Source organism: Phodopus roborovskii, unplaced genomic scaffold, assembly GCF_943737965.1.
Source record: "Phodopus roborovskii unplaced genomic scaffold, PHOROB, whole genome shotgun sequence".
NCBI lineage: Eukaryota > Metazoa > Chordata > Mammalia > Rodentia > Cricetidae > Phodopus > Phodopus roborovskii.
In genome coordinates, this window is record NW_026126514.1 from 18,814,445 (window position 1) to 18,840,053 (window position 25,609).

Sequence of the window (25,609 nt, forward strand, 5' to 3'; positions counted from 1 at the left end):
TTCTACTGCTGTGAAACACCATGACCAAAAGGGGAAAAAAGGGTTTACTCCTCTTCTAGGTAACAGTCCACCACTGGGAGACACATCAGGGCAGGAGCTGAAGCAGAGGCTTTTGGAGGAGGATGCTTACCGGCTTGCTCCTCAAGGCTTACTCACTCTTTCTTATACATCCCAGGACCACCTTCCCAGGGAAACACCACCCACAATGCACTGGGCCATCCCACAATCAATCAGCAATTAAGGAAATGCACCCCAGGCTTTCCCCCAGGTCATTGTGGTGGAGGCATTTTCTCAGTTGAGGTTCTCTTCCTTAATGACCCTACTTTGTGTCAAGCTGACATAAACCAGCCAGCACAGCTGTGTAGGAAATTGCCAAACACTGGTTGGAGAGTAGCCCTGTAATGACCTACTTGCCTGTGTTTGTCCTCCAGTGGTCTTTGTAGTGCTGGAGGGGAGAGCAGCATTGCATCTATACAAAGGAACTACACCCATGGGCATGATGTCCTTCCTAGACTCGGATCTTATTACCATCACATGTGCCCCACAGTGAATCCCTGCACCCTCTTGCTTTAGTTTTCTCCTTGATAAAACAGAACAAGAGTGGTGCCTTTCTCACAATGTGAGGCTGAGATGAGTTCTTTGCCGAGAGTTTGGAGGAATAGTTCTCTCTCTCTCTCTCTCTCTCTCTCCCTCTCTCTCTCTCTCTCTCTCTCTCTCTCTCGTGTGTGTGTGTGTGTGTGTGTGTGTGTGTGTGTGTGTGTGCACACGCGCACTTGCAATGCATGCATGTGTGAGTGTGAGCACACAGGAGGTGTGGTGGTGAAGACTGTAGCTCACTTTCCTCCAGTAGATGAAAACCTTATAATGCCTTGTCCAGTAAATGACTCCCCACCCAACATGTTGAGTGCATATCTATCATGATAAATTCCTAGACTTGTCATAGTGACATAAACCTTTAATACCAGTGCTAAGATGCTGGAAGAGGCTGGTGGGCCTTTGAGGGTCTGAGGCCCTGATCTACATAGGGAGTTCCAGGGCAGCCCAGGCCACATAGTGAGATCTTGTGTCAAAAACAAACAAACAAACAAACAAACAAAACAAAACAAACAAAGTAGAAAGAATAAGAATTCCTGCTAGTCGAAGATCTGGCAGATTTCACATAAATGGAGGATTTGCAGTTTCATCCATTTCCCTGCAAATGATATCATTTCGTTCTTTATTATTCATTCATCTGTTAATAGCCATCTACACGGACTCTGTAACTGGGTCACTGTGAACAATGCTATACAGACAGATGTGCGGTGTCTCTGTGTTGTGCTGACTCACGGTCCTTTAGGTGTATACTCAGAAGTGGTACAGCTGGGTCCTACGGAAGTTTACATTTAATGTTCTTAAGAAACCTCCCTGCTGATGCCCATAGCAATCGTATGCACTTCCATATACCCCTAATGGCACTGAATAAGGATTCCTTCCTTTCCCAGATCCTAGCCAGCATTTGCTGTTGTTTTCATGGCACAATCATTCTGACTAGGGTGAGGAGGCACCTTGTGTGGTTCTGATTTGCTTTCCCTGGTGGTTAAGGATGTTGACTATTTGTCATGTGTTTATTAGCCATGTGTACTTCGCCATTTGAGAATGGCTGTTCAGGCCCACAGCACATTTATTGATTAAATAATTTTTTTCATTCAACTGTAGAATCTACTGGGGAAAGTTAAAAAAAGAAGCACATGAAATTAAAAGGGGCCTCTAGGAACACAGAAAAGGGAAAGTCTATAAGAAAAAGTAATAGAGGAAGGAATGTGAGCAGAGTGCATCCTATTCCTATATGTAAATGTCATGAAGCCCATAAATGTTGTACAATTAGCATATGCTAATAAAAATTTAAAACAAATAATTAAAAGTAACTTCTGTGAATCCACATGTCAAACAATGAAGGCGAGGAGATGTCGGTGTATCTCACTTCAGGCTGAGACAGCGGTTCCCAGCTCGCGAGTCCCTACCCCTTTGAGCGACTCACATACCCTACACATCAGATATTTACATTACGGTTCATAACAGTAGCACAATTTCTATTAAAAAGCAGCAAGGAAACAATTTTATGGTTGGGGGTCACCACAACTTGAGGAACTGTATTAAAGGATCAGCGTTAGGAAGGTTGAGAACACTGGGCTAAGGGACCTCAGGTCAAGGGCTGAATCAGCATTCATGCAGTCATTACTTTGTGCGGGTTGCACTCTTACAGCTCCAACACAGAAAGGGTTGAGGTATGGGAGCGATGCCACCTGTCCCTCATGTTGCTCCCCCTCAGAATGTGTTTCTTTGGGGCACCCAGGCTGGCTTTTACTATAGCTCTTAGGCTGTGGAAACTCAAATCTGAGGCCTCTAAACATGGCAGCATGTTTGGAACAGCAAATGTTGACTGACAGAGGACTCTCCAGCTCTCTTGACTGGGAGTCGTTAGCATGCTTGCTGGCTCTTGGGCTGTCCAAATGCTTTCTGGTGTGAGCCATTCAGCCATTAAATCAGTAAGAGCTCTGAGCATGTGTGAGCAGGCTTTTCTGTGTCTTTATTTCAGGAACTGGCCTTAATTGTGTCATGTTTTATTGTGTTTATTCAGATTGTGCTTTATGATTTATAATTGCATTTTCCTTCTGGGTAAACCAGAAGGCAGGCAGTATGGTGACAAGAACCTCAAAGAGTTGGAAGTTTCAAAGACAAGAAGACAGGGATCCTTCCAATGCAGGAAAGAAAGCCCTGGCTAGCAAAGGTTGACCACCTCAACTTGATTAGTGTTTGATGAAAGAGGTGATTCCTCCAATGGAATTATCTCCCTTTACCTACTTTGGGCTTGAACCCAGATGCTCCCTGGAGCTATGAGCTGACTTCCTGAAATGTGAGTCTGAGATTTATGTCCTGCCACAGGGGCAGGTTGCAGAGTCTTTCTGTGGCTAGCCCCAGACCGTGGGGCAGGGAGACTATGTAACCCCACACCCACATTTGACTGAAGGCCATCAAGATGCTTCTTAATTCAAATTTCTAGAATAAAACTCACCCTGCAGCAGAGGAGGCTGGAAGGAGCATCCATGGAGGTTTCCTTGTCTCATCTTTTCTAAGCAGAAGAACTCTGCAGTTTATTCCTTGGGTCTTTGTTCAGAAAGAACCACCAGGAACGGTGAACTTCGTGAATCCATGACAGTTCTTGCCAAGGAAGCATCCAAGGAACAGACACAGATACAGCAACAGCTAGGAACGAGGACAAACAGCTCCCACTGTACAGTACACACAGAAGACCATCACACTGGAGAGAGGCGTACCAGTGCATGAGAGCCAGTGGTCAAACATTCAGTGTATTTCTTTGACATAGTTGTATTAAATAAGTGGGAGCCTTGGACCTTTAACTGCATTTTACACACACACACACACACACACACACACACACACACACACACACACGTGCACATGTGCCAAACACACTCATGCAGACAGAGAGAGAGAGAGAGTTGGGAATTTTATACAACATATTTTGATATTTATCCTCCCTTTCCCAACTCCTCCCAGACCTGCCAACCCTCTCCCTATCCACCCAACTTTGTGTCATCTTTTTTTTTTTTTTTTTTTTTTTGGTCCATTTGTGCTGCCCATATATCTCCGTATACTCTAGGCAGCTAGAGCGTGGTCATCCTACTAGAACCACCCCTTGAAGAAAACTGACTCTCCCTTTCTAGCAGCTGTCAATTGCCAATAGCTCCTCCGCTGGAAGTAAGACTTTCCTACATGATTCTCCTTGGGCTAGGGGTGAGTGCAGATTTGGGTGGGGTTCCAGCTTTGCTACCTGAAGCTGCGACTATAGTTTTCTGTAAAATTTCTTTAGAGGAGTCCAGATGACAGTAGCCGTTACCCATGCCAATGAGAAGAGATAGACACACTTTGAATAATTTGTTTTAGAAGGCCTGAAAGACTGCCACATGAAATAGTTTGTTTACAGAAATAATTTTCGTCATGTGGGAAATTTACTTTCATAGAATCTTTTGGTAGTTGTAACTGATGATGTCCAAGATGATTCCCTAGGGAAAGTGGAGTAGAGGTCATACCCATGCAAAATGTCTAGACTAAGAATAAGAAAATCTGGCTTCTATACCTGCAGCAAAACACATGTTGAATATATAATCCTCATATAATTACTAAATGTCTGTCAACTTGTTTGTTAATTGGGATGGTGGAGATAATGCCCAAATTGGTGCTAGACAGATGGCTCAGTAATCCACTTGCCTCCAAGCCTAACAACTTGAGTTCAATTTCTAAGACTCACATGGAGGGAGAGAACAGATTCCTACAAGATATCCTCAAACCTTCACTGGCATGTACACACACACACACACACACACACACACACACAAGTAAAACATAAAAATAATGCCCAATCTGCCTGTCTTCAAGCATGTTGGTGGTGAGGTCAAGTTTGCTCTGTTTTTAGATGCAATACCTGAGTCTGTCTCCCAGTCCATCTGTACACTCAACTGGACCCTGCTCTAAAATCTCTAAAATGTGCTTGGTCACTCTTCATCAACCACCTAAAAGAAACCTTGGACTCAGCCTCCCCACAGAATCACACTTCCTCACTCCTAAACAAACATGCCTGGCGTCTCTCCCGGTGCTTTGGAGTCCGTGGGCAGTTCCAGGACACAGAACTGCTACTCCCTGAGATGCTGTAAGAGGCTCAGAGGTGGACTCCAGACACTGGTCTTGCCTCCCACTGCCAGACTTTGCAATGCTGTCAAGGAGCCTTCATAGATGAAAACCTGTTCCGCACGCCTCTCTGGCGATTCTGCCGTGACTAGGTCTGCTCTCTCAGCTGACTTCCACCTCTTCCCCTCTCCTGTACTTACACACGAAGTCTGGAACCGTGCCGTGCTTGCCTGACTCCCCCTCACATCCATGCCCTGGCACATACTTATTACTCCTGCTTTCTGGCACACCACGCTCTGTCCAGCCAGCCCAGCTTGTACCTAGTCCTTCTTTGCAGCCTTGTCTCAACCATTGCTGAGGTCACGTCTGGGTTAGGTGTGTTGCCGTCAGCATGCATCTTATCCCCATCATGTTCATGCCCCGGTAGCATAATCCTTGATTCTCTTGTCAGTCTTTCAACTCTGAGTCCTTAATGTTCCAGGGATCTACAGCTCAGATATCTAGCACAGTGCCAAGCTAATAGCAGGTTTATTGAAGGCTTGTGTAGTGAGTAAAATGAAATCTTCTTGATAGAGTTTTAAATTAGAAATTGGCCAGATGGGGACCAATATATGGCTTATTCAGAGGCAGTGTGATGTCTCCTTAAGCTATCCAATCTCTGTACAAGAATACTCCATATTCAGTTCTCTAGAGCAGTGGTTCTCAACCTTCCTAATGCTGCAGCCCTTTCAGACAGTGCTCATGTTGTCATGACCCACACCATAAAATTAATTTCATTGCTGTCTCATAACTGTAATTCTGCAACTGTTGTGAATCGTAATGTAAATATCTAGTATGCAGGATATCTGATAAATGACCCCGTAGAAGGGCCATTCGACCCTCAAGGGGTCTTGATGTACAGTGTTCTAAGACCTGTCCTGTCACCCTTTGATAGCAATCACAGAACAAGGACATAGCTCAACTTGAGAAATACATTCATACCCATGTTTTAATATATCTTCATATCGCTTTTTATGGCTATATTATTTTTGCACCAAAATTTAGTTTGCTGACATTAAGAATTCCAAGTCCAGAGCTTCCCACAGCAGGAGATGTCTAGAAGGCACAGTGTAGCTGGAGTAGGCAGGTTTCCAGGGAGCATGTCAACACACCTGTTGGGAACTGCTTCCCGATTCCAGGTCTGTTCCCCACCAGCCTGCCCTCTGCAGTTCTATGTTTGCACATCCAACCACTCTCTTCCAGGAGTCTGGTTGATGAGGAGAGCATCTGGTTCTTGAGTGTCAGTACACAGCACGGTAAACGACCCTGCACAAAGCGGCCCCCTGTTTTCAGCCACCCAGGTCACAGCTGCCATTGTGAATATACAGAGGAAAGAGATGATTCTGGTTCCAAAAAGAACAGAATTTTGTTTGTGGGTCCCTATAGGCACTTATGTAATGTAAATACCATACCTGGTCAGTTCAGGTCTTCACTTATCTTTAGACCCAATCACAAGAAGCTTATTTAAAGGTGATGATTAAAATGGTGGAGAGATGGGATGGCTTAGTGGTTAAGGCCACTGGTTGTTTTACAGAGGACCCGGGCTCCATTCTAAGCACCTACATGGTGGCTCACAGCCACCCATAACTCCAGTTCCAAAGGCACCAGCCATGGAGGTGGTGCACATACACATACATGTAGGCAAAACACTTATACACATTTGAAAAAGAAGTTAAAATTTTGAAGAAAGGAAATGGTAGTATGAATGATTATCCTTATGTTGAAGTTGATTGTTCTCTTTTAAAATCATTAGCATGTGTTGTCATAGCAACAATAATTCCTTATCCTGTAACCCTTAAAATGATGGAATACATTAAAGGCATGAAAATAAGAGCAAAAAGCAAATGTCAGGTGTGTGTGTATGTGTGTGTGTTGTTTTTAACAAAATCTCAATTGCTTGATTTTAATAAACACTGGGGAGCCGGGTGCCAGACTAAAACCCTGCTACCTTAGAAAGACAGAGAAAGCACTCAGCCGACTTTCCTCTTCCAACAATGTCCCAGAAGTCCTCGCTTCTCCTACGACATCTCAAAAAACTCTCCTCAACTGAATGTCCCTCCTTTCTACTTCCTGCGCATCTCTCTATCTGTTCTCCTGACTCCCTCTTACTCTCTATGTTGTTTTTTCCTCAATAACACCTGTGTTCACTTCCTGTCAACTGGCTACTTGCTCTACCTCTTGACCTATGGTTGACTTTGTTTAATCATGTTTACAATATTCAAGCAGAAAGCTCTTGGATTAAAGGTGTGTTCTAGGGCTGAGCCACACCACAACTAGAAACAGGTTTTTCAAGTAAAAACAAAACAAAACAAAACAGAATGTTGGAGTTCAGTGTGATCAAATATCCTGAAATACACATACATATGCATACACAAACATACAATCAGTGTGTGTGTGTGTGTGTGTGTGTAAAACAAACCCTTTTAAAAAAATCCTAGTGTAAGGTTTTAGAGCCAGCAGCATGGACACTCCCAGGCGTTTGTTACAAATGCAAATTCTTAGGCCTCACTCAGACTTACTAAACACAAACATTGGTTGTGGGTCAGCACCTGTACATGACCTCCATGTGGCTACATATATTCCATCAGAAGACTGGCTGCTTCTACTGTGTGCTTTGTCCTACGTGAGTACATAATATCCTAGGGTACCATCACAACTGGCACAAATTTCCAGTAAATGAACTGCTTTTGTTTTAGATAAAGATTTTGATGTCATGGCTTCTAGCACATTGTATTCACACATGCTTTCCATTTACCTAAACTGTGAGGTTAGAAGCTGAGGAATTATATGTCTCCCCCAGCCCCAAATTTTCTAACTATATGAAAAAAAATCAGTACAATGGCACACACATGCAATAACTCAAAGTTTTTCAGACTTTAGGCACATGAGTTCCTTGGGTGTCTTATTAAAGTACACAACTGGCCTGAGGTGCTGTTCCTGCATTTCTAGACAGCTCTAGGCTGTCCCTGCTGCTCTAGGGATCACACTTTTGAACAGCCAATGACTCTAATAAGCATGGTTATTGGGGAGGTCCAGGCATGGGGATTTCCACTGTGACACTCCACCTTGCACATTGTCCAGATTTTTAACAAAGAACTATATTCAGAAAAACCGAGGAAACGTTTTGAAATCTTTCTCTAGAATCTGCCTGGCTTTTTCTATATCTCTCTGTATGCAAACTGAGACTTTAAAAACATTTCCAGGAATGAAAAAGAAACAGATTGGCTGGACCTATAACCCTGCCGAAACTGGTGGTGCTGGGAACAAGAATGTTTAAAAGCAGCAGGATGGGGTGTAGGGGGCAGGAGGAAAGATTCATCTCACACGCGATTTCCCAGTATATCAGACATCTAATTGTGTGGCTTTAAGGACATAAGTGATGCATTTCAGAAGCACAAGGGAAATGCTGGCTTAGGCCATGGCTAAACCCAAGTCTTCTATAACATTCTCAAAAATTGGTGTCAACCCATGCTCCGGTTGGGTTTTTTTGGTCAACTTGACATAAACTAGGATCATCCAGGGAGGGAAGAAAAACTACTGCCACGATTCTCAAAGTATGACACTGAACTACATTAGACTGGAGTGAATAAAGGATGCACAAGGCTACCTACTTCCCACCTTTGTCCAATCAGGGGCAAGCATACATCCTGACGTACTTCCTGCCTCTATGAGATCACGCACATCCTGTGCAGTTGGGGCAACCAAGTTTTTTCACAGAAGCAAAAATATGTGGCTTGTTACCATAAATGAACAACAGTTCCCAGCATCTGGGGAAGTTATCTGTCCTTGGGCAAGTGGGACTTACAGGTTAGAGGCATTTCTGTTTTATGGATCTCTGATGCACAGTAATTGTGACTTAAAACATGACTTTAGCCATCATGTGGGCAGTCCCAGCCCACAATGGGCAATGCCACCCCTGGGTGGCATTGTCTTGAGTTGTATAAGAAAACAGGCTGAGCAAGCCTGCAGTAACAAGCCCATAAATAGCACTGCTCCGTTGTCTCTGCTCCAGTTTTTGCCTCCAGGTTCCTGCCCTGACTTCCTCTTGGTAATGGATTGTTCCCTCAAAGTGTGAGATGAAAGAAATCCTTTCCTCCCCAGGTTGCTTCCAGTTACGGTGCTTATCACAGCAGTAATAACCTAGCTAAGACATACCATTTCCAAGCTCTGGTTTCTTCTGCAGTGGCTTTCTTTTCAGTCTCTCTTCCCCTAGGACTGCAACATCAGCCCTAGGTTCTTCCTCTGTGATCAGCAAATGCTGCAGAAACCCACCTCTGAATCTGCTGGCCTTGGCCCCCTGCATACTTCTAAAAAGAAGTCTGGGAGTGGTAATGGCATTGCCCAAACGAACAGGGGAAAGGCTGATGCCCCAATGAAAATCAAAGTTTTAATGAGAGAACACAGGGAATGGCTGTCAATGTGTGAGGTGGTGTGATTTCTCTGGTCCTCAGGGCCATTCTCCTCATTATATTTGTTTAGAAGCCAGGTTAAGTGATTTAAGCAAAGTCATGACCAGTGGAGCCAAGATTTCCTAATTTCTTCTTTATTGGTCTTTCTTCTCTACTGTTGCCTCCTTGGAGTCTAGGACTTAATCAGCCATGGAGCCTCTGTAATGTTTGCCTTATCTTTGAATGTTGTCTTAAACGATGTATTCCATCGTATTCAACTTAAAGAAACTGTAATAGTTCATCTGTCATCTTTGACTCTCCTACATTGGCTGCCCTTAGTAAGAAAACCACATTCCTTCTGTGATAGTAATCCTCACTACTCCTTTGCTCTTTGGGAGAAACAAGTCAAAGCTTGACAAAGGGTAGCTTGCCTATCTACTTGGAAGGACTCCTAGCCATAGTCTGGTGAGCCCATGAGTGAGGTGGACCACCCTATGTGTGTAGAAGCTTGTACCAGCCCCTCTATCCTTCTGTGGTATATTTTTACCCTGCAGCTTGATTAATAGCCTGGTCTAGTCTTCTCTTTCAGGTGGCATGTTGCTCTCTCGACTTTCCCAGGCCCAGTGATATCCCCATGGACAGGTAGAGGCATGCACAAAAAGTCTGGAAGCCTGCCCAAAAAGCATGTCTGCAGTTTGCAAAGGGGCAATGTAGCAATTACATGAGTAATGCAGTGGTAGGTCTTCTATGAGAAATCAAAGCTGGGAAAGGAGGGATTTCCTCCTTGGAGGAAGGGTGTTGGGTGAACTAACTCTTGCCTTGGGAGCTCTGTTTGTTTGGGTTTTTTTTCCTTTCCCTCCCCCCAAATTCAATCCCTATCTCTCTGAACTTTTTTTTCCCCCTGAGTCCTTCACTCTAGTACTCAATAAGCCATGGGGAAGAAAGAAAAGGGACTGCCTAGAAGCTTCTAGTCTGCTTGCTTGTAGCAACTGAAAGTTTTCTCGGGTTCTGGTTCCAGGGGAGGGAGCTGAAGAACTCACCCTGGTGCCTGCCGGGTTCTGAGCGGCAGCCAGGCTCCTGGTGGCTCCTGGAGCAGGTAGGAACAAATGGTTATTCTTATCCTTTGCTTTAAATGAACTATAGTCTGAAGACAGATTGAATCCAAAGGACCGGGGTACACGGGATACAGTAAGATGATCCAAGAGTGCTTTGGCGTCTGTCTGTTGAGAGCATCTGTATCCTGAGTCTTCTCTGAATTGTTGTCCAGGTCCAGCCACAGCAGGCAAGATAGGAAGGAGCTCACATTTTAATGACTTGGTGGTGCCTGTGTTTTCTGAACTTTTCTCATGTACATGTTGGCGTGTGTGCCCGTCACAGACACACACACACCGTTGTGACAAACACTCTCGAAATCACAGGTGGTGATCTGAGAAGAAGAGAAGCTCCCCTTAATGCATGGTTTTACTAGAACCCAGCAATGGCTGAGAAACATTGAGTAGGTGATGGTTACATTAACCTCAGTGACAGGCTCAACCCCCAGGGACACACGAGATAGCTACACATTTCAGGTCCGTGTGCTTCTTTATAAGGAATGTAACTTAATAAAACCAGATGGGAAGCCATAAAACAAATGCGATGAGCTATTGCAGGGTTTGTCATAACCAGACCCCAAGCGCTGTAAAAGTAAAATATGATGCATGGCTGATAGAAGGAAGTAATCAAGGGAATGCGGAGTAAAACAAAATAAACCTTGTAAGAATTTTTAGGCCCACTTTCCCAGAAGAAAACTATAAGTTTGGGAGTTAGCAGCCAGGCAGGCATCTCTCAGATATGATAGTTAAGAATCGTGCCATTACATCCTTGCTTTGTAGTGACTGCTCCTCACCATTGTGTGAGAGCGGGTTGGGGATGAAGAGAGGAGACACCTGACATAGAGGGTTATGAAGGATGCTGAGTGCTCCCTTCGGCAGCGCATATGCTAAAATTGGAATGGTGCAGACATTAGCATTGCCCCTGCACAGGATAGCATGCTAAAAGATCCTGGGTTTCTTAACGACTTTTTCTGTAAATGTTAGCCAGTGCCTTCTGTGTTTTAGGCAGTGGTATAACCTCAACCATGTATCTGCATATCCATGCATCTATATGCCGACCCTTCTGCTTTTTCTCTTCAGTTGCCTTTACCTACCTCTTACTACTGTGACCAGCAAAAGCACAGCTGAAGTTTTGGTGTGGCTGTGGGAAGGAAGCCTGATTGCCCAGCTCTCCCCCAGATCCTTATGAGGGTAGGAATACCTCTCTCCTCCTGAGGATTCTTTTCTGTGTCTCCTGGGGTCGTTCTTTCCCACTTTGGGACACATCTGGATGCTTCTGGACTGAAGCTTCCCTTGTCCTAGTCCCGAGCCATTCCTGCCAGTGGAGGCTGGAACATGGCTGGCTGTTCTGCTGCAGGCCCAGAGACAAGGCCGATAGATGACCCACCGTGGCATTTTCCCAGCATGCACCCTTCCTTCTCGTTTCTTCCCTCTAGCCTGTTCTCCTTTTGCTTGGCTGTGCCACGCCCTACTCTGCAAAGTTGTGACTGTCACTGGCAGTCACAGTCTCCCAGCTCATGTTGGGCATTGGACTCTTTTAGCAGACACTTTCCAAAGGCTGTGAGTCCCTGATCTATCTAGTACATCCTTTACAATATACCTGTGAGGTGGAGACCCAATGACCTGCTTTATGAAAAAAGAAAGAAAGGCAGAGAGAGAGGGAGGGTGGGGGGGAGGAAAGAAGGAGGGAGGAAAAGAGGGAATAAAAGAAGGAAAGAATGAAGGAAGGGAGGGAGGAAAGGAAGGAAAGAAGAAAGGGAGGGAGGGAGGGAGGGAGGGAGGGAGGGAGGGAGGGAGGGAGGGGAGAGTCTTGTACATGCTCTTGGACAGGGTTGGACTGAAGTGGCTCTGCAGAACCTCTGCTACAGCCTGTGATGAGAGAGACAGTTGAGCTAAGCCCAAGACTTGCCCAGAAGGTAGTACAGATCCATGAGGAAGGACAGAAGATGATGCTATTCTGGCTTCCTCAGCTCCTTTACCTTTCAGGAAGCCCCAGAAAAGGTTTGCTAGTGGCCACCAGGGAGACCAAAGGACTCCTCTGAAGCCTGTGGTGACTAGTCTGTCATGCCTGCCTTTGAGGCCTGACAGCTGACATTTATCTGGGTCCCCATTGATAAAGAAGCCTGCTCTTTGTTTGCTATTTAAGGCCCACATGGGTTCTTCAGGCATGGATCTGGGGGTTTCTGCTACCCAATGCTGCTATTTCCAGAGACAGGCTCCAGCCTTTAAATGTCAACTTTTCTATGTCTATTTTTTTCCCTTCTCTTGACTTTCAGCTTATATTACTTAACCCCATGAAGGCCCAGGGCACTCTGTTCTACCACCTTCCTCTTCCCACCCCTAGAAACCGCTGGAAAGGATTCCCATGAAGAATTCAAGAAGTCTCTGGGCTACTTACCAGTTGATGCCATGTGGTAGTAGGGTTGGCTTAGGCTCACCCAGGGGGATTGCTCTCACTACCTGAATACCTTCACGCTTCCAACACACATCCAAGTCTTCTGGGATGTAGATTTCTGTCTACAGAGTGGCAAGCACAAGTCGTTTCTTTCCCAAAAGACACCTTAGAATGTAGAGCATGAGTCAAAAGTAGAGCCAGGATTTGTTCAACGAACTGGGAACCTGACAATCTGTGTGTAGACAGAACCGAGAATTGCTAGAGATGGGCTGCCACTGCTGTAGCGTATGTCTGCCCTACAGAATGGAGATATCTAGCTATTGGGTAGCTTGCCTAGAAGGTATATGGCTTAATTTGGAAGCAGACTCTAGAGGAAGTCAACAGGCTTAGACTTAGAGAGGAAGGCAAACTTCCCCTCTGGATAAAGAGGGGGACAAGGTGCCTTTATCATATCTGGACTGGATGTAGTACATAAGATGATGATGTTTGAGCCTGATGTGGTCAGTGAGAGAGAGGTCAGCGGCCTTGAGAAGCTGAACATGTTTTGCACATGGGAGGAATGGGAGGAATACATAAAGACTGTCTGAAGTACACATTATGGGTTCGAAGTGAGGACAAATCATCTGCAGATGACCGACCATGAGAAACAATTAGTTGAAGTCAGTTTAGGCCACTGCTGCCTAAGGTGTTTGCTCAGTATCAACATTTAACTGACAGCCTCTGTTTACAGAAGTCTTGCAAGGCATGGTCAAGGCTGATGACACCAGCTTTCTGGGGAAGGGACACTTTGGGGTCCTACTGCAGTTGAGGTACTTTCTCCAGTCTGTTATCCACTGGAGCCTCTCCACATCTTCTCTCACATGGTGACAGCTGGCTCCCCTGAAGGAGTGACCTCAGAGAGGGAGGGAGACACAACGTCGTCTATCACGTGATATCAGGACAGGTGCCGCGTCACCTCTGTGTGCTCTTAGTCATAGACCAGCTCTGTTAGGAGGAGCAAGGGGACAATGCTAATATCAGGAGGCAGGGCCCCTTAGCGGCGAGAAACCCAAGGGAGCTCCTTTATCCATAACCCAGTTTCCTTGCTTGTTCTCCATCTGTTTCTTTTCATTTCTCAGCCTCTCTCAGCCCTCCTGCCACTCTCTCAACTCCTGTAGGCACTGAACACGGCATTTCAAGTCTTACCAGTGTAACCACAATGCTTCTGGGGACGGCTCTCCCTCTGTACCAGTGCTGGTCAAGAAAAGTGTGCAAATCACAGGTGTGAGCCGCATACAAATGTTTTAACATTTTAACAGCTAACTGTGTGTGTGTGAGAGAGTGTGTGTGTATGTGTGTGAGTATGTGTGTGAGTGTGTGTGTGAGTGTGTGTGAGTGTGTATTGTATGTAAGTGTGTGTATGTGTGTGAGTGTATTTATGTGTGAGTGTGTATGTGCGTGTGAGTATGTGTGTGTATTGTGTGTATGCAAGTGTGTGTATGTGTGTAAGTGTGTATGTGCGTAAGTGTGTACATGTATGTGAGTGTGTGTATGTGAGTGTGTATGTGTGTGCGCATGCACACGTGCCCACATGCTCATATGCACTACTCTGGAGAGTCAGCCCAGACCCTTGTGCTTGTTAGATAAGCACTCTACAACTAAACTGTACCCCTAACCCCCTTGGCATTTTAAGAAAACAGTAAAGAGAAGAAGGTTAAAATAATTTTAGGAATATATTTCACTTAACCCAGTACTTCTAAAGTATCATTTCAACAAGAAATCGACGTGTGGGTTTTGTGTAATACATTTTTAAGGCTCCAATGTTTTTCACTTTAACTGCCTCTGTTTAGAATGGCCACATTTCAACTGCCCAGTTCCCCAGGGCTAACGGTTGCCACATTGGACAGACTGCTTGCTCCAGGCTACTCGGGGTGGCCTTGGGAACAGGCTTCAGCTGCTCTTCCCTGTGACTGGACATGTCTCCTCAATGCTTCTCCAAGTCTTCCTGGTGTATGTGTGTAAGGAAGGGCCTTGCAGCCTCAGCCGCCAAGAACAGTTGCCTTGCACTGAGAATCTTTAGGTGCTGGAGAGAATGGATATGAAGACAAGCTTTGTCTTCCAACAGCATGTCCTGGGCCCTCCTTGATCCCCCCTTTAGCCAGGTTCATGCATTTATTATGCAGTTTTATTATTACTATTTTGTAAATCATAACTGGTGGTATTTTTGCTGGTTGTTTCACTAATATGGGTTTCTCTTTTTCTGCTGCCCTATAATAATTTCCTTTCTGCCCTCTGCCCATCATCTAGTCCTGAAACCAGGGGATCTGTTGTAGACCTTTGGCACTGTAGCACCCATTCACTAATTTTTGACTTAATGACCAATCACAGACCAACAAACTATAAAACAGCATGTATTTATGATGACTGGTTTGTTTAATTGCTGCTGTTTTTACCCAGGTTTATTGTGTTCAGCAGCAAGGTCCGCTGGGCAGTTGAGTTCAGCTCAGGCAGATGGGCTCTGCTTTCCAGTAGGAATAAAGGTCTGGTGTGTGAGCGCTTCTAAAGACTCTACCATTAGCAGTTCTGGTCCTACTGGCCCACATGTGTCACATGACTAAGCCTACTGTCAAAAGCGGGGCAGAATACAGGCCACTGGTGGAGAGTCTTCCTGTCTCTTTCCGTGAGGTGCGCTACATGTTACGACATTGTAGCACAGGTGATTCCTCAGCAACCTCCTGAATGCCCCAGACACAGATCCCTGAATTCCACTCCGAAGCTGCTTTTGCATGCACAGATGCTCGAGCTGCAGTCCACAAGGAACAGAGTTGGCTTGGAATCTCAGTGCAGCTTCTAATCCAGGCCATTTCAAACATCCAGAGCCCAGCTGTGCTGTCAGTAGATGGTGTTGGATAAGCGAACATTTCACATGATTCTTTTCCTTACTGGGGCACCTCGCCCTCCATCAGCTCAAGACTCTCAGCAATGACAGCTGAGCAGGTAGCTTTTCTGTAATCGGAATCATGGTCACCTGCCATTAACACGCAAGGGAGGGAAGAGAGAGGAACTGAGCTCCCAGTGCCCAGTTTTCCTCTCCATACTTCATGTTGGAAGTTCCACGGTGTGACAGCATGTCAGACTTCCCATTTAGAAGAAATCAGCTGAGATTTATTTCACACTTATTAAGTGTCAGAAAGTATACAAAAGGCTCCAACAATTTCCTCTCATTAATTTCTCAAAACAGTCGTTTCCAAAGGAGGCGGGGGGGGGGGGGGGGGGAGAAGCACAGAGAAACAGGTTAACCACTCGAGGTCACACAGTAAATGAGACAGGGAGGTGGGGCCTGAACTCAGACGGCCTGCAGACAGAGAAAGCAAAGGAGATGAAGGAAGGCTTGGAAGCCATGGCTGCAGCAGGAAGTAATCTCCTTCCGGAGCCTTTTCAGGAGCTTGGTGCTTTAGGCTTCCCATACAAAATTTTTCCAGGCCCCTGACTCCCATCTGGTGAACTGCTGTCTAAATTACCACCCCTTTTCTAGTTTATTTCTCTTGGGTCTCATATCTGAACTGAGCTTGGAAGATTGGAAATGTCCTAATACATTGTGGGAATGATGGCTTGGTGGCCCTGGATGGGACTAGAGAGCATGATGACGCTAGGAAGACCCCCTGCGGGGCTCCCATCCCCTGGGGGAGAACCCACAGCACTGGATGAAAATGGACTGGTTCTCTCACTATATGTCAGGATTTATGATATGTGAAAGAGCCAGGTTTGCAGGGGGAAAAACGAAACTACTGGCATTCGTAATTGAGTCTTTTCAGACCATCCCAAATGGTAAAATGTAAATTCAGGTGAAGAATATAATGTAGTGTGCATGCAAAAGGAAACATTTGGAAGAAGCAAGGGCTGGATGACTCCCAAACACCCTCCTGCTAGGTAGGACTCATGTCCTGGGGGGACCCATAGTCTCACTTTACTAAAAGGGGAAGACTATGCCGCCTGCTAAAGTGCTGTCTGTCACAGAGTTAAGGACCATCTTCCTTTCTAGTCAAATTCTTATGCAAATAGCAGAGGTTTCCTTACTAGCACTTAGGTTTGGGTGGAACCTCCCAGGAGACTCTTTCCTGACAGACTGACCACAAACAGAGGCTTCTACTTGGAAGCAGCATGTGTGGGCGATACTTCCATGGGATTCTCTGTAGTGCCGGGTAGCACCAGGCATCTCTCCCATCAGAGAAAGGGAGACAGGAGCACATCCAGGAATAGGAGGAGCCTTTACTCTTGAGTTTGAGTCAGACCACAGATGAGCCGCAACATCAGTTACCAAAAATGCCGTCTGAGAGCTGTCACTCAGCCACATTTTCAGCACCACACTCAAAGCCATTTTCTTTTTGATAAAGATTTATTAAGCCCTTGGAAAGAACAGAGCAGACTCTCTGAATTTGTTTTTACAATGTTTCTATTTAAAAAGACAGTAGCCGCCTGTTGCCTAGCTGAGAAGCTGATGCAGTGGCACCTGTAGCCATGTGTCTCCTTCCTCTTCCAGCTTGGTCCTGTGGCTCAGACTAAAGCCAGGAATCTTTCCCCTGGTGGCTGACACAACTCTAGCCAGGAGGCAGAGCGTCCTTCCACAGCCAGGGTTCAGTGTTTGCCATGCAAAAGGCAATTCATTATGCTAACCAATACATTTTTTTAACCTTTTCATCGTTTCTTAGTATTATAATTACATCATTTTCCCCTTTCCTCCCCCAAACCCTCCCACATATCTATCCTTGCTCTCCTTCAAATTAATGTCCTCTTTTTTTACTAACTGCTAAAAAATACATATCATTTATTTAATTTATAATGTTTATTTTCAATTTTTCTCACATGTATTGGCCATGTTTGGTTCACTCTTGTTTGTTTGTTGGTTGGTTGAGACAGGGTTTCTCTGTGTGGCCCTGGCTCTCCTGAAACTCTCTTTGTAGACCAGGCTGACCTCGAACTCAGAGATCCCCCTGCTTTTGCTTTCTGAGTTCTGGGATTAAAGGCCTTTGCCACCACATCTGGCTGGTCCATGCTTATTCAACACAGTCAAGGCACTTCTAAGACAAGAAAGGGGATCCAGAGGTCAGAGGCAAAGACAAAGGCTCTGTGTAGAATATAATACACCAAGCCTAGATTAAGGCATAGTAGCCAGTGGAGGGTGGCATGTAGCAACAGAGCATCTGGTAGCTTCTGAATGGTGACTACTCTCTTATCTGTGCTATGGCCCAGGAGTCTCTCCAGAGCCACACATCTGTGTTTAGTTTCCATTTGGAGGTATCCACTGAAACCCAGCTGGTTCTTTAAATGGCACTGATCCAAGCATAAACCTGCCCTGTGTCTTCTGCAGCCTGAGTCACCTTTTCCTCTCCTTGTCTCCTTGAACTTCTCATCCCCCTACTAGTCTCCAAGCCCACAGGCTGCACCTCACGCGTCTCTGCTCCCAACTCACTGTCCATGCTGGCAGCCCTGGCAGCCTTTCCCCTGTCTTCCCTGCCTCCATCTCTCCTTACCCCCCTAACTCCTTCATACATCTGCCTTGAGCTGATAGACTCCATTACAAGTCCTGTGTCTTAGTTAGGTTTCTGTTACTGTGCTAAATACCAAAGACAACAGTAAGTTGGGGAGGGGAGGATTTATTTGGCTACACACCCCAATAACAGTTCATCACAAGACAGGAACCTGGAGATAGGAGCTTAAGTGACAGCCACAGAGGAATGTTGCTTGCTGTCTTGCTCTCCATGGCTCATTCAGCCTACTTTCTTATACCACCCAGTAGCGCTTGCCCAAGGATGGCACTGCCCACAATGGACTGGGCCCTCCCACATCGATAGTTAATCAAGAAAATGCCCCCATAGACTTACCCGCAGACCAATCGGATGGAAGGATTTTCTCAGTTGAAGTTCCTTCTTCCAGATGACTCCAGCTTGTGTCAAGTTGACAGAAAACCAGCAGGCACCCACTGCCTCTGGTATTCTGCCTCTGGTAGCTACAGTAAAAGTCTAAACTCTACCATGCACTCTGCAGAATGGTTCTGCACCAGAAACCTAACCATCAACCCCGCTGCCTTCCCTGGAAACTCAAGCCCAGTGGCTTTGCTCTTTTCTCGGCATTAAATACATTTTCCCCCTTACTTCTTCACTCTCCACCATTCCATAACTGTCTTCACTTCCACCAAGCTCCTTCCCCAGCTCCCAGGGACTGCCCCTCAGTCACTGCATCACAGCAGGCTCTTTGTGGCTGTGGCAGAATAGTTGGAGTGGTACCTACACACAGGAGGAACTCAACCAGTGTTTACTGTTGCTGAGAGAGCACAAGTCAAATAGAGGCTCCAGGAGATGATAGAAAATACCAGAAAGGGGGCAAGAAATATTAAAGACCAGGTTAAAATGTGCTGGGTCAGGATTATCGGAGCAGAAGAAGGCTCCAGATGCCTGTGTTGAGGTGGGAGGACCAGGGCAGTGCCGTTTCCTGCTGGGATGCTGCCTGCTGGCAGGGAGTTTGCATGGAGGAATTTTGACTGGACACATCAAAGCCTTTAAAGGGATGGCAGCATTTGACCCAGCACTTACGTTGTGAAGGATTCCTCTAAAGAGAAGCATCTAACCAGTATTTAGTGGTGTTTACATAAAGAGTCTAGTTTATATCAACAGTAACCTAGTAACAACACAAGCAGTGCCCAACTACAGGCAAGTGATTAAATAAACCAAGCACATATTTGCCCCAGACTATTAGCCAGCCATCAAAATTTATAATACAGATCTCTATTTATAAACATTGAAGGGTAATATTTGTGATATAGTAGAAAATGGATGCATATGTCTGTGAGTTCACTTTAAAATAGCAGCATAGAAAAAGCCCAAGAAATATGTGCTATAATGTTACGAATATTATATTGCAAGCTGAGATTACTTTTTTGCCCTTATATTTTCTAAAGATACAAAACATTACTTATATAATCAGAGAGGAAGGAGGGAGGAATGGGAGGGCAGAGGCAGGGGGACCACTGGCCTTTAAGGTTGTTTCCATTTGGGGGAAAGCAGAGACAGCGTAAGTCATAGCCACCTGGCCAACTCACGCAGAATTCCAGTTCCCAGCTTTACAGTAGCCTGGGGACAGCCTGGCTGGCGCAGACACTTAGTGCAGCAGCAAGGCAGGGGTACCCACTATTTCCAATATCCTCGCTAGTCACGGATCCATGTGAGGGCATTTGGAAGCTACTGGGGCCTATAACAACTAGTGAGCCTGAATAATTCACGATCACGGGTCTCTTCAAAACTCTACTATAAAGGAAAATCATTTAAAAGTCTCTTTAAGAGACATCAGTGTGCCTGAGCTCCCACAGAGTGAGGCAGCTGGCAACAGCGTCTGAGACTGGTGACCTCTTCGTCCCCCGTGCCCTTGCCCACCAACGCAGCTCACAGAGAGCCTACCGATTTCCATTTAATTTGAAGTACTGCAGTGTTTGCTGAAAAACACATCCCAGGAGAAAGCCAGAAGGGGCAGGATGGGTATTGCATGAATAGTGTTAGGGCGTGTGTGTGTGTGTGTGTGTGTGTGTGTGTGTGTGTGTGTGTGTGTGTGTCCAGGAAGTGAAGTTTCACGTTGCCTCAGGATCATTCCATAGACCTGGAAGCCTGGTGTGAAGCAAGGCGCCCCCCCCCCCCTTGGTGCTGAGAGCATCTGCCCTCCAAGCTGTTCTGTACATCCCTTGCCCAGCTGTGAGAGCCACCACACCTTCCACTGTTCTTTTGCCTGTATGCCCGTGCAGACTCTATATGGACACTAGAGTCACACTGTGTGCCCTCAGCCCCTCAGCAGTCAGCCCCTCAGCCCCTCAGCCCCTCAGCCCATCAGCCCATCAGCCCCTCAGCCCCTCAGCCCATCAGTCCCTCAGCCCCTCAGCCCCTCAGCCCCTCAGCCCCTCAGCCCCTCCTTCAGTGGTACTGGCAGCTGTTCCCCACGACTACCAGAAGGAGGTAGGAAGAGAAAACCCAGCCTGCTCTGTGCTCTTTATGGTCTCTCCTGCTGGGTGACCTATGCTGACCCTACCTGGTAGGATGTACCACATCCTACCCTACCTCTTGTCTCTTCCTAGTGTTCTTCCACACCATTTTGACCGCTTAAACTCATAAATCTAGAAGACCCCCAAGCTGGCAATGGCAGCAGTTTAGCCAAGTCTGTCCCCAGAGCAAATTGTCTGGGAACTCTGCCAGCGCCTAAGGAAGACCTGGCCTGTGAAAACAGAACGAAGCATTCTCATACTGCTAATCACTATGCACAGCGGAGACATCCACGCATCCTGGTCCCTTCCCACAGGTCCCCACCTTCTAGTCCCTGTTTATCCTGGAGCCTGCTGGATTTGAGAGCTAAGATGGGAACAGGTGCCAGGCTACTGTCCAAAACACGGAGGAAAAGGTCAAATAATTGATTCCAAAAGGTGACCCAAGGCATTACTAGATTGAACAGATGAGAAATAATGAGCCAGTCGGTCTGTCTGGAAAGTTTATTGGGGCCCACTATGGGCAGCCTCTCCCCTTCCCAAAGCAAATAGTCCTGTGAGTTCCCTCTTAAAGCAAACTATAATTAAATCCTCTTGCCTACAAGGTTGCTTTCTCTGTGGTGTCTCTAAGCTAGTTTGACTTTTCCCTGCCTCAGCTTGTCCTTTCTCTTAAGCCTCCCTCTCTCTTCCCACTCCACTCTTTAGACCTGGTTTTCCCTCTTACTTTCCCCACATTCCCAGTTGAAACTGTGAATTGAGACTGGCAGCCATCACATGACTTCAAAAGACTAAGACTTGCAGATTTTAAAAAGTCATTTTGAAAAGCTAAGGTGGAGAGATGATTCAGTGGTGAAGAGCTTATGCTGCTCTTCCAGGGGCCCCAGGTTAGGTTCCCAACACCCAAGTCAGCTGGCTCACAACCACCTGTAATTTCAGCTCCAGGAAATTTGACTCCTTTTTTGGCCTCTGCAGGAATGCACACACATACATACACACATGCACGTGCATACACATGCACACATGTGTGCACACGCACACACATGTACATGCACACACACACACACACACATTTTTTTTCTTAAGTCAAGCATAGATGAAGACCATCATACTAGAAACAAGCCCAGGAAGATACACCTTCACATGACTGCCCACCATTTTATTCTAAATGTTTATGCAAGTTCTAGCCTGGAATCGCCACTGGGGATAGTTTACAGGACATAGGAAAAAAAATCAAAAGCCAGGCTTTAAGTTTTTTCCCTTCTTGATTATTTTCTAGACTATAAAATAGTCTAGAAAAATAAAGATTAACCACTAGAAATTGTGTGTGTGTGTGTGTGTGTGTGTGTGTGTGTCTGTGTGTGTGTGTGTGTGTGTGTGTGTGTAATAAGCCCCTAGGATAATCCAAGTGGAGATGTCCAAAATGATTTTTCAAAAACAGAGCAACACAGAAGTTATGCATGGAAAAGTGCTTCGGTTGGTTTTGTTTCTCAAATTCAGAAAAGTTGAACACTACTGTTAATCAGTATGTCTTATGATGAACACGGCTCTAAATCCATCACTCAATTAATTCTCCTTCCAGCTCTGTGAGGAATCCGGGGTTGGAAAGGTTTTAATGCAGTGGTGTTGCCTGATAACAGAACATCTTTGTAAGGAGTAAGGTTTTTCCGCCTGCCGCCGGTCTTGTCTCGCCGCCACGCCAGCCCCAAATAACACACAGAGACTCTGTATTTGATATAATTCTGTTGGCCCATTACTAGTTTCTTATTGGCTAGCTCTGTCTTAATTATTAACCCATTTCTGTTTATGTATTTCCACGTGCTTTCATCTTACCAGGGAATGGGGCGTGCATCTGGTCTCCCCAGCCTCTCCATCTTGACTCCTCCTTCCTACTTCCTCTCTCCTCCTCATCTCCTAGTCCCTCCTATCTTCCTTTCCTATTGGCCAACAGTGCTTTATTCATTAACCAGTATGAGAAACATATCCAGAATGGCATCTCCCATCACATCTTAGAGGCTAACATCCTGGAACAAAACAGAAAGCAGACACTCCTAGTCATGAAAACTCTGAATAGTAAAAATGATAGATTTCAGTTTGGGGGTGTGCAGTCATCACTAGGAGGCACACAAGTATTTTCTGTAGGTTTTAGAATGTCCGACTCTATAAGAAATTTGGGGATCTTGTCTGTCACCATTTTATAGGTGGAAAATTGAAACAAAAAAAAAAAAATCCTAAGTCTCTTGAAACAGGAAAGTGTGTCTAGAGTGGTATTAGTGTTGCAGTTTTTACAGTTTGCATGTAGACGTTCTCTTCCCAGTCATAGTCATTCACAGTGTGTATTTGCATAATGGTCACATGACTCTCCATGGTTTTGGACCTCTTCTGCACAGACTGGAAATGAGGAACACTCAGTTTGGGTCCTCGCCTCTGTGATAAGTCAGCCTCTGAAATCTAGCCATGCCATCCTTCTGTTCCCCATCTTTAAGGAGTTGGCCCAGAGTTGGGGTGGTAGACAGTCATTATGCATTCTAAAATGTTGCTTGTTGTGGCAATTTAATTAGTGTTTATAAAGTACTTAGAGATCCTCAGATGAAAGGTGCTCAACCAAAAAGCAATTATCCCAGGGCCCTTCCCACGGTCCTGCTCATGTTGAAGGCCAACGTGAGAGGAGCTGAGTTGGAGCCTGGGAAGCCCAGGAAAGGAAACAGACTGAAGCTGCAGGATGCAGATGTTAAGCTCTTCGCCTGTTGTGCAGAGGGAAGGTTTATTTTTGGTTGCTGAAAAGCCTCCTCGAATCATTGCATCCCCAGGAGACAATGTCCTTATCATCCATCAAGCCAGCCTCTGGGGAATTTTCTGCCTCAGCAACTCCTTGTCCTCCAGGCTTTGCTTCCATTGCTGGTATAATACTTCACCCCCCCCCCCACACCCAAGATGGTTAAAAAGAACTGAAATATTTAGGCAGCATAAATTGGTAGGATTGAGTAGCTGTGTGTGAGGGGGAGGACAGGGGACAGGGCTAGAATAGCCTAGAAGTCTTCTCTCTCCCCCATTCTGCTATCCTTTACACTCTACCCATGTGGATGGAAAATACACAAAGATAGGGGTTCAATAATGAGGCCACTGCAGCCTCCTGATGTTCAGGGGGCTCCGGGCCTTGATGCTATGGTGTATCATGGGATTGACCACTGTGTAGAAGTGGCTTACGGTGAGTGGGAAGCTTTCTGCCTGTGGCCTTTCCAAGTAGGAGCATTCTGAAGGAAGGCCCTCATGCAAGGCTCATCCAAAGAGTCCTATCTGTATCAGGACCACCTGAGGGGGCCAGACACCTGTGGCTGCATTTATTCACCTTCTCAGGGTTCTCTCCTGACTATAACTCCTTGATAAAACTGGTCTTAACTGAAAGTTCAACTAACCAAAAAAGCCCAGGTGTTCTGATTTTCTGAGAAGAGAGGAGCCAACCTTGACAGCTAGCAGATGTGGTCCCTGGGGAGCACCAAGCCATTCCTGTTGTTCATAATCCTGTCAAGTACTGAACACCCAGGAAGAGGACCCTGTGCCAGGCTTCCTGTCATCATGGCCCTTGAGCTTTGCAATGTAAGGTGTGTCTGTGAGAGGCTCTTACATCCACAGGAACCTGCAACTCATTTGATCAACATTCTTCGTGACTTCATGAATTGCCATACTTTTAAACTAAGGCAGGATTTAAATATCATTAAGACTCTGATGACTCAGATCCAGGTTGGATACCACTCAGTTAAGGTCTTGGGCTTGACTCAGGCCCCTCTGGAACTCTGTCTACACTGCCAGCCTTTAGTGTCTTCCGTGTCCATCTCATCTCACTGAATGTGGTCCAGTCGCGCCTCTGTGGAGATCTGCCTCTTTAGGCCTGACTGGAGGCAAATAGCATATATGTTTTCTTGGTTCCCACACCTATCGAGCTTAACTGACCATGGGATATCAGGAAAGTCACAGATGTCTCTCAAAGCTCTGGTGACTTTATTTGTGAACTAGAGAAAGCTAATTCTTACATTGCTAGAGTCAGACAAAGTGCTGCATGTGTTAGTGTCTCCTCTTGTGCCAGCACATGCCCTGCATTCAGTAACATGGTACAAGGGGATGGTCAGTTTTACCATCCCCTCTTTCTCACCATGTCCATTGGTAGCCAGCTTAGCTGAAGGGTCTCCCAAGAAGATCATAGTTAGGGAAGAGGCAACAGGTCTCAAAATTCTTCCCAGCCAATTCTTCTTGGAAAAAAAAATGTAAGACAAAATGTTATTGTAGTCAGTTTTTAACAGTATAATAAGAAAGTCAGGATACAAATGAGATACATGATAAATAAAAAAGGGGTCTTGGGTAATGTTTTCCCATTTTTTAAAACTTGTTTCTCATTTGATAGCAAAGTTTTTCCGATAGATCTTTAGACCCTGAATTTATTAAGCCACAGTGTACATCCAACCTCATCCTCAAGCTATGATGCCTCTTTTCCTAAATTGTGCTATACGACTGGAATAAATGGAAACCCTTTCAATCAGTTCATTTAACCCTTTATGTGGGTTGTCCTTCTTTAAGCAGAGAATGTGTGTTACTTTTATTGGTTGATGAATAAAGCTGTTTCAGCCAATGTACAGGCAGAATAACTAGGCAGGAAATCTGAACAAAGAGACAGGGAGAATGAAAACAATCAAGATACACAATGTAGCAAGATGCTACATTGAGAGTAGCAAGATGCAGGGGCATCACCAGTAAGCTACAAACACAAGGTGATACACAGATTAGTAGAAATGGGTTAAATTATAAGAGAGAGCTAGCCAGTAATAAGCATAAGCCATTGGCTAAACAATTGTAACTGATATTAAGCCTCAGACTGGTTATTTCATAAGTGGCGTGGAAACTCAACCAAATGGAGAAAATTCTCCCACCTGCAAACCCTTTTCTTAAAGGTTCAGTTCTTATACATTATCTGTTCCTTGATTTCAAGTTTCAAGAAACCACATTACCCATTTCTGTCCCC